Source organism: Pteropus vampyrus, unplaced genomic scaffold (assembly GCF_000151845.1).
Source record: "Pteropus vampyrus isolate Shadow unplaced genomic scaffold, Pvam_2.0 Scaffold7, whole genome shotgun sequence".
Classification (NCBI taxonomy): domain Eukaryota; kingdom Metazoa; phylum Chordata; class Mammalia; order Chiroptera; family Pteropodidae; genus Pteropus; species Pteropus vampyrus.
Window position 1 is genome coordinate 341372 of NW_011888788.1, and position 10151 is coordinate 351522.

At 49.0% G+C, this 10151-nt stretch overlaps 1 protein-coding gene across 1 annotated transcript in view; it reads left to right on the plus strand.

Moving 5' to 3' along the window:
* Positions 1–6708, plus strand: part of STK35 (serine/threonine kinase 35) — a 42993-nt gene extending 36285 nt beyond the window's left edge. The window contains exon 4 of the mRNA XM_011369351.2: positions 1941–6708. The gene's annotated coding sequence lies outside the window, so the exon portion shown is untranslated. The remainder of the gene's footprint in view (positions 1–1940) is intronic.
* Positions 6709–10151: the final 3443 nt, after the last annotated feature.

The following is a 10151-nucleotide window of genomic DNA, read 5'->3' on the forward strand; positions in this document are numbered from 1 at the left end:
TACAGGCCCACCATTGGATTTTTGTCGAAAGGACTTAACAGGCAGGGGAAACAGAAGCAGCAGAGGGAGAGGCTGGGCCTGAGAAATCCGGTATTTTCATTCTAGATCAAACTCCTTTTCGTTGGCTTTATCATCCATCCCCACTTTACTCGTCACACAGACGCCCGCTCACTTCACCTGTGCAGTGGAGGAGGGAATCACAGTCTCACCTCTCATTTGACAGGTATAGGCAAGTCTCCATGCCCACAGAGCATGGAAGAACCCAGAAAAGAGCCTGGGTCTGGTTTCTTGGACCGCTCGTTAGTCCATGGATCTTTCTGTCAGAGCTGCCAGTTTTTCTTGTTGATTAGATAAAGTACACTGTTTTTCCCATTATGAAGTAGAGCGTGACAATGTGATGTGTAGTCAATACTAAAAATACAGAGGAAAAGTGGGGGAGGAAGAAAACACACCCATGACAAATACAGCATTGTGATGTATTTTTGCCAGATTTCCCTGTACGTAGTTATGGTTATACTGTATGCCCCAGAACTTTGTAGCTGACTTTTTCACACTTAACCTAGGAAGTGCTTTTGCCATAATGTTGTTTGAAATGCCGCATAGCCTTCTCATTTCCTCTGTAAATATCATTGAATGGATGGATCATTTGCTTAAATCTCTTATTTTTGGATATATGGATTGTTGCCTCATAATTTAAACGTACTTCAGTGACCATCTTTATTCAAAGTCCTTTTCATATTTAGGATTATCAGTTAACCTGCGTTTCCACAAGTGGAATTATAGGGTCTTCAGGTCAAAACACATCTGAAGCTCTGAAAACACATGGCCAAGTTGTTCTCCAGAAGGCTGGCTGTGTTTCCTCCTCTGGCGGGCTTTTTGTCCTCTCCGTGGCACCCGCACCCAGCCACAAGCAGCGTTGGTGGTTAAATAGCTGAGGACTATGGCCTGTTTAAATCTGACACATTCATCATTGGTGGAGACGAATGGCTGAGAGAGGAGGGACTCATAGAGTATGTCTGTTCCTACTGTGGGCCAGGTACTTTTTAGTTATTATTTCTCTCGACCCTCAAAAAGGAGCCCTCCCCCATCTCTCAGAGGAGGAAACTGAGGCTGACAGATAAGTAAATCGTCCAGTATCACCATACCCCACTGCTTCACGAAGACTAGCGAGACATCTCCCCAGGACCTGAGGACAATGGGTCCTTGTCATCAGACTGCACATGTGGCAAGTGCTGGGCTGGGAGGGCACACCTCTCATGCTGCAGAGCCTCCAGAACATTGAAGCCAATGGGGTGAGGGGTGAAGGAAGCACACAGTGAAAGACTTGTCTGATTCAGTCATTCAGAGTGCGAGCGGGCCCTTTGAAGCTCTTAGATGATTTACATGGAGCGCAGATGGAGCGTTGCTGTCCTGGCTGCCGCCCTGCCTAGGATAAGGCCTAGGATAAGGCTGTGCTTAGCTCTGCTCAGGCTCATGCTGGGGAAACCAGTCTGGGGTGCGGGCTGGCCCAAAGCTAACCTCTGTAGGTACTTGTAGTCTAGGCCTCCCCTGGAACAGGGCCCTGAGGGGCAGGTGGTTTGTCTCCTCCCGAGGTCCAGCAAACAGAACAGGAAGCCTTTGGAGAGGGACAGTATTCATGGTCAGATTTGTGGCTGGGGCCAGCATGCCTGGGTTCCCAGTCGGGGTCTGCCCCTCAGTCCAGGTGACCTTAGCACATTACTTAACCTGCATCTCAGTTTCCTTGTCCGAAAAGTAAGAATATTGCGTGTCTGGCAGGGTGGTAATAGTAAAGCTAGATTTACTCCAGATAAAGTGTTTAGAAACCTCCCCCATAACATCACAGCCCCTGAGTTTATCCGGGTTGGGTGTTGGCATCTAGTTGGATGCACCCCAAGCCCACAAACCCAGTGTCCTCTAATTCCCTGCTTTCTGTCTTCCAGGTTGATCCTCGGGACCTACAGTCTCATGTGTCGCACAGAGGACGGCAGAGGGTACAGGTGGTGGCTTGGCCTGTTGGCGATCTCCCAACAGCTGGATCTCTAGCAATGTGAAGCTTTTGTTTGGGTTTTCCCCTTTAGTTTTGCTTGATTTTTTTTTTATTTTTTGTCTTCCTCTTTTTTGTTTTTCTTTTTTGTTTCTTTTTTAATTTAAACAATTAAGACTTCAAAAGAGCAGAAGCTATGCTATGGACAGGCACCAATTTCTTTAAAGAAATTCAATATGGACAAAGCATATGTATAAATTTCATTTTTAATTTTTATAAGGGGTTAGGGAGCTATTTTGTTTTTGTCCTTTATTTTCCTTGTCTTTTACTCATTTCTCAGTTCTGCTTATAACACCTCACTTCCCCAGAGAAGGCCTGCCTCTCCATGGAGAATTTGGGGATTTCTCCTGGAACGGGGGCGTGAAGATAGGAAGCCTCTGGGCCACGTCCCCACCAGATGCAGGAACTGCTAGACTGTCTGGTGGGGCTGTTCCTGGCCAGCCCTTAGGCCTTGAAAATGATCTTTAGTGAAGAATCACCTGGAAGAGGAAGACCAGGGTTTGGCCAGGGGAACTCAAGAAAGAAGCTCTGAACTGTGGGTGTGTTCTCTTTAAGTTTTTGGAAGGCCCAGGCCACACCAGGACTTAACAGTGGTGGGAATCCATTTTCTCTACTGCCCTTTACAACCAGGAGCTCTGAGAGGGGGAGAGACAGAAGGTGACCATCTCCCACTTCCTGGGGATTTCAGGCCAGCCCACCCCAGCTTTTATAGGCCTACCTTCCTGTAAGTGATCTCCGTCCCAGAGGAAGATCCCCAGGAAAAAATGTTGTGCCAAATCTCTGCCTGGGACAAAGCTGGGTCTTCAGCGGGCATCTTTCACTCCTGTGAGCTCAGCCCCCATCACCCACTCTCTCCTGCATCGTTGTCTTCCCAGATATGCCCACCAAACATCTAGATTGTCACAGAGACTGTCCAAGTCCCTGAGATCCATTTGTGACCATTGCCATAAGAACAGAGTGTCCTGGACTGGCTGCCACTGTCATTTCCTCACAGGGAACGGTGTGCCCTAATCGCCAGGTCCTATGGTGTTACTTAACAGCGACAATGTCAAGTGCTGTCTCTCTCATCCCAGGGATAGACTGTTAGGTACCCACCTTCATTGTAAATGTGTCTGAAAAGGGAAAGGACGGACCTGCCGAGAGTAGGGAGGTGACTGGGCAGACGTGGTCTTTAGATGCCCGATTGTGGGCTTGCCACCTTAGAGCTTCCCCAGCCTTGAGCCCTTGGACCCCACCACCGGTGTCCGTCAGTGTAGCCGTTCTTCCACTCTCCGATGACACTTGCTGCCTCCCTTCTCGCCGGCCTCTGAACCTGGCATTTGCTCCCTATACAAGGAGAGGGGAACCCTTCCTGTGCTGTCTCCCTCACCCGGACACTACTTCGACTGCTCCAAAGGCTTTTCACCCCATGACAACCAAGCAGGAAAGGGTCTTTGGGAAGGGGGAAGGAATTATTTTGTGTTTATTTTTGTTTTTTGTTTTCTCTAAACCAGCATAGGATCAATAGGGGAGATAACTGGAGGGCATTGAAGTTAGCGTATGACCAAGAGGGGTTTCCCCCCGCTCCCTCCCAGCAGCGATCCTGATCTTGCAGCCCTGAGACTTTGGGAGAAGCCAGCACAACATCAGCCCAAACTTGGCAAAACATTTGCTCACATTCTTTCAGCCTTTTCTCAAAGTCCCTCAAATACCAAGGCTTCTTCCTCTCCGCAGACGGTTGGCTGTGGTTAGCAGGACCCAGCAGGGCTGCAGGTAGTAACCAGGCCCTTCCGTTCCTTGGCTGAAATCCTTTGTGATCACCTGTCTTGTCTCTTCTGATTTCTCAGGCGGCCTCCTGTGTGTACTGAGCTGCAGTTGGGCGGGTTGGGAGACAGCATCTCCTAATGGCAGTGCACATTCTTCTGCCCCACCACCCTGCCTTCCCCTGGGGAAGCTCTCTCTCTCTACATGAGCACATGGGGAAAACAGTCCCCACACTCAACACCCCCAGCACTCCCTGGCTGCAGCTCATGCTCTAATGTCCCTCGTGAGGGCTCAAGCCTAACAACTTATTACCATTTGCTCATCTTTTTCTTCTGCCTTCCCCAGGTCTCTCAGCTCTGTCTGAACAAGGTCTTGGAGCTGCAGTGCTCCCCCTTTGTTATTTTTCCTGGCACCAGAGTATCCCTTGTAGATCATAGGATGTCCATACCTTTGGGGTGAGGTGGGCAGCATGGAAGAGGGTAGCCAGCTTTCACGTGCCCTTATCCTGCAGGACTCCCAGCCTGCCCTGGCTTGGTGGTGGGACCTCCTTTCCTAGCTCATGAGGGCCAGCTCATTAGCCCCAAGTGCCTGTCTCTCACTCTTTCCCTCCCTTCCCTGCTTTCCGCTTTGTCCACCCTAATACTGGCTCTGCCCCGTCTGGACTAGCCTTGGGGTCAGGCCTGGACTAGCTCTTGTCATTCTCTCTCAGCCACTTGCCACCTCCTCCCACCGTGGTCAGCTTCCTCACCTCTTTTGCCTTTTCACCCTCCACCTGGGTCTCAGGCCCGGCAGCAGCTCTGTGGTACATCATCTCAGCACCACCAAGTTTGTTAGGCCTGTCCATGTTCTAGAAGTTTCCAAACCTTAAAAAAGCAGTTATTCTCTTCTCCTTGGGTCTGTGAAAAGGGTAGCCTGTTGGAGGGAGGGTCTGGGCCTCAGCCCTGTGGGTCTGAGCTTGGTTTTCCCCTCAGTGAGAGAAGAATCAGCAAGACAGATCATAGTGCCTTATTCCATTGCCTTCCCCTGACCAGACCTCCTGGCTCCCTTGAAGTATGGCTCTTCTTTTCTCCCTCTCTGTCTGTCACTTAAACTCTCACTCCCGTTCACAGATAGCTCCCTGAGAATGATTACTCTCCCATCACCCCCTCCCTCCATCCCTTTCTGAGAGCTGCAGCCAGGAACGTGTCTCCCCATCCCACCACCAGGGCACTCACTAGCAGCTTTAGCCGAGGACAGAAAAACTACTTCAGACAGGTGCAGCCTGCCTCTTAACTACCCAGCAGGTCCCTGCCTCTTACCTCTAGCTGGGAGGATGTCACAGTCTGTTCACTCAAGACTGGCTCTGACCCCTTCTGGGCACCAGGGACTAAGGTTGCAGGCCTCAGCCTCTTCTCATCCCAGAGGCACTGGGACAGGAGGATGGGAAATCTGTCCTCCCACCCGGATGTGGTTTGCCCCTCGCGGCTGCCTTTCCGAGGGAGTGTATTAAATGTTTACTTGAGAAATAACCTGTTTACAGCCAGAGGAGAGACGTGCCCAACAGTAGGTGGAGACTGACTCTGGACGGCCTGGCCTCCTTTATGGCACTGCCAGTGGTGGCCCCAGAGTGAATGAAGGCAGAGATGCCAGGGGCTGGGGTGCACACCCTGCACTTCCTCTGCTCCCTGACCCTGCGGTGCTAAGACCACTCGCCACCTTCCTCACAGCCTTTTGGCCCCTGGACATTCCCTGCCTCGCATTCCCTTCAAGATTCTCAGCTCCTTAACATATCAGTTGTCTCCTAGAGAACCAGTGTTCGGAGCAATAAGATTATTTTTGCTTGAGTCTTTTTCTAAGGAAAGGAAAAGAGCTGGCATTGTGAGACTCTTTTATGCTGTTGGCTGTTTACCTTCTTAGAAGACAGATCTTAATAGGATGGGTATCTGGGTTTCAGCCTCACAGTATCTTTCGGAAACTTGGAGAATCAGGAGTCAGGCTTCCACCCCCTAAGGAGAGGACCCTAACTCTTCCGTGGCCTTGCTCCATGCCGCCTGGGCTTCCAGTCCTGCCCACCAAGTGCACCTCCCCATCCAGGGCACATGGGGCTCTTGGATTGTCATCCCCCATGACTCCTTTTCCCTTCTTCGGTTTGTCTGGTGGCCCCAGACAGACACAGCTGCTGGAGTCTCCTCGGAACTGGCAGCTTGACAACAGCCAAGCTTGAACTCTTCAGCCCTTCAGGCCGAGGGGCTTGGGGCTGAGGTCCAGAGACACTACCTCGGCCGTCCTCCCACACTAGGCTGAGGCACAGCCTTCAGGACAACACAGGTCCATCTCTGATCCTGCCCACCTAGGCTTGGAGGGCAGGGGCTCCTGTTTGGAGAGAGGCCCTCTGAGAGAAACTGGGAGGTGTCCCCTCTTTTAAGGTTGACTAAACATCCACAGCCATTGTTTGCCCAGAGCCCCCCTAAGATTGCAAGGGGCAACAGAAGGAAGACACCCACATCTTTTTCCACGAGAGACCACAGGACTTGGAAGGGAGTTTATTTAGGGACATTTTAAAGACATCTTTTGTGCCCCAGGGGCTCTTCCCTCAGAGCAGGGGAGTACATTGTGACGATTCAACAGTCGTGTGGGGCTGACTTGGGTGTGAGAGGTTTTAACCCAGGCACAAAGTTCGTTTCAAATACAAGTTCATCTATTTTTCTTTATTTTCTTTTTTTGCACAGAAGCTGGTAATCTAGGACCTACGTGTGAACAACTTTATATGAATATTTTTTGTACTTGGTTTACTTGGGTTGGTATGATACATTATATTTAAGTTCCTTGAACACTGTGGATCCCCCTAATGTGTATGAATGACTGAGGCTTTGTAAATTAAGGGACGTTTGTGTGAATAAAGTTATTTGATGGGGTCAAAGAAGCCATATGTGATTTGAAAATGAGTGTTTGTGGTTTTGTCACCTGTTTGGAAGGGAGGAGAAGCCAACCCATGCCACAGCTCCCCGGTCTGCTGGCCTTCGACTAGTCTTTCCACCCCACACCTGGGAGCAGGCACTCAGAAGCGAGGATCCTGCACTTGGGGGAGCAGGAACCCACACCTCATCTGGCCTGCCCTTTGCAGGGATCCAGGACCTCAGCCAACGTGGCAGTCTCTCCTCCTCCAGACATCTCAAAGGCCCTTTTCAGCCCCAGCCCTGTGCTTCTACAAGTTCTTATTAATGTAGACATCAGAAGGGTCTCCAAACCATAGCAGCAAGGGGGAGGGTGTGCTCTCAGAGGAGCTGGGTGGAACAACTCTGGGCTGAGAGTGTAGCATCCATGTCTGAAGAGCAGAGGTCTCTAAGCCAGGCCATAGTGGTGGGTCTGGGGGTGAAAGAAAGTGCATATAACCCATCTCCCTCTGGTCAACAAAAGCCACATTCCCTGAGGAATGAGGACTAGCACTTAACTAAAAGGCAGGCACTTCTGTTACTTCCACAGGCCTGTGTGGTAGGTGTGGTATGAGCCCCTCTGCTGATGAGAAAAACCCAAAGAAATCCAGGGCACTGGGTGAATGGTGCTCTGGGAAGAACGGGAACTTCTGCCACTTGCCACTGGGCAGGTGATTTAGCCTTCACTGCACAGCCCCCTCTTCATGTAAAATAGAAGAGCAGCTGAAGGTTAAATGAGAAAGAACCTAGTATTTGGCCCAGCACTTAAGACTCTCAATAAATGGTTCTGTAGTTCTTTTTCCCAAGCAGACAGGTTTGAGAGTCTTCCAGAGTCTGATAAACGCTGGCACCACACAGCCTCAGGAAAGCTCATCAATCTAGTGATGTTTGCTGTGGGACTCACCACTCCCACCTATTCTGAGAAGACCTGGTAAACCAGGAATCTTAAAATGCAGGAGGATGAGCCAGGACTTTGGAATGTTAAAAGAAAAGATAAGACAGGCTTCCTGCCTAATTGAGAGCGAACAAGCTGCATTCCAGGCCCAGGCTTTGGTGTCCAGCGCCTGCTGGAGATGAAGCTTCTTGCAAAGGATATTTCTGTGCTTAGCCTAGACGAAAGCCTGGAGCTTGGAGAACACAACCCACAAGTTTGTTTTTCTAACAACTTTGTTGAGATAGTTCACTCTTGAAGCGTTCGTGCCAGTGGTTTTTATTGACTTGTGCAACCAACACCACTAATTCCAGAATATTTTTATCACTTCAAAAAGAAACATATACACATTAGCTGTCATTTCTCATCCCCTCCCAAACATTCATTTCCAGCCCCTGGCAACCACTAATCTATCTTTTGTCTCTATGGATTTGTCTATTCTGGACATTCCATGTAAATGGAATCATACAGTATGTGGCCTTTTGTATCTAGCTGCTTTCACTTCACAATGTTTCAAGGCTCATCTATGTCGTAGCACATATCGGTACTTCATTCCCTTTTATTGCCATTTAGTATTCCTTTGTATGGATAATAGCACATTTATTTTACCCATTCATCAGTTGATGACATATAGGTTGTTTTCACATTTAGACTATTATGAATAATGCTGCTATGAACATTCATATACAAGCTTTTGTATCGACCTATGTTTTAATGCCCTTGGGCAAGTGTATATATATATATAGAGAGAGAGAGAGAGAGAGAGATGGGCAGTACAATTGCTAGGTCATACAGTAACTATAATTTTTTTGAGCAAGTGCTAAATGGTTTTCTAAAGAGACTGCACTGTTTTACATTCCCACTAGGACTATGTGAGGGTTCTACTTTCTCCACATCCTTGCCAACACCTGTTATTGTCTTTTTTACAGTCATCCTAATAGGTGTTAACAGGTGTCTGTCTACAGCATTGTACCACCAATGGCAGATAAGGGGAGAATAGCACATTGGTGCTTTAGATGCTTGATTCAGCCACTGATCCAACAAGTATTGGGTGCCTAGCAGAACTCAGAGGTTGCAGGTGGGCTCTGCTCTTCACTGGCTCTTGGACCTTGAGGCAGATCACCTTTCTGACTTCATTTTCTCATCTGAAAAGTAGTAACTATCCACTTCGTAGGATGGTTGGTAGAACTAAAGGTTTTTATACAAAATACATGGTGGGCAGTCTTCTTGAGCAGTTCCTTCTCTGTGTCCTAGGCATCCATGCAGTTGATTACGTCAAGGTTCAGAAACGAAGGGGCTTTGAGGATCTCTGCGTCGGGTTTGGGTGTGGGTGATGAGGAACTTGAGATGTGTCACTATAACACAAGGGTCTATTCAGTACCAGATTCTACACAGGTGAGAGAGGTATGTCACCCAGGCCCTGAAGGGAAGAGTCTGGCGTGCCTAAAATAGGCCAGTGTCCACTCCAGTGGAAGGAGAAGCTACACGTCCAGGCCTTCCCTCACTGCCTTCCCCTCCAGACCTGCTGCCACTGCCTGTCGGGCTCCAGCTTCTGGCTTAGATGTTTGATAAATCCACACTCGCAGCCACCTATTCAGTGCTCGTGAACCAGACAGTCCCTGCCAACGAGAAGCTCCAGGTCCAGAGGGGGAAGGACTCAGAAAAGACATATATCATTATGGCATGCTAGGCCTGAGAGAGAGGGAAGCTTCAGGGCATGTAGAGGGAGGGCGTAGCTGAGACTTGCTGGAGAAAGTGAGGCCTGAGAGCCACTCTCAGTCCAGCCTGCTGCCTGACCTGGGCCCCCGGCCTCTCCAGGCCATGCTGTGGCCCTCTTCAGCCTGCAGCCCTGACAGACCGCAGTGGGCCCAGCACCCTCATGCTCTGCTAGCCTTTCAACTTGAAGAGTGGTGGCATGACCCTGCATCCCAGGAGGTGTTTGCCTCATCATATCCCACCACGAGGGTACAAAGGAGGGTCTACGGCACCTTGATTCAGTCCCACGTGCACAACAGATTTCCTACACCTTGATTCAGTCCCACGTGCACAACAGATTTCCTTTTAAATCATCAGAACTCCACTGATTTCTACTACACTTAGGATATTATCACCCAGACCCTCTCCTTGGCCTAAAGGCCCTTCTCCACTGTCCTACTTACTCCTCAGCCTCCACCCTCTAGCCATCTTGGCCTTAATGCTGTCCTTTAAGCAAACACAGGATGTCTCAGAGTCTGCACTGGCTGTACCCTCTTCCTGGAATGCATTACTTCATTGCTTCATATAGTCTCTGCTTACACACCAGAGAGATCTTTACTGACTCCCTTCTTTAAAGAAACACTTCATTACCATCGTTATTTCTTTAACATGTTTAATTTTTCTTTATAGCACTATCACCAGAAGAATATTTTATATATTGCATACATATGCAAATGTGCGTATATATACAAATGCTCCTTGAGTTACGATGGGGCTACATCCTGATAAACCCACCATAAGTTTAAAATATCATCAGTCAAAATGC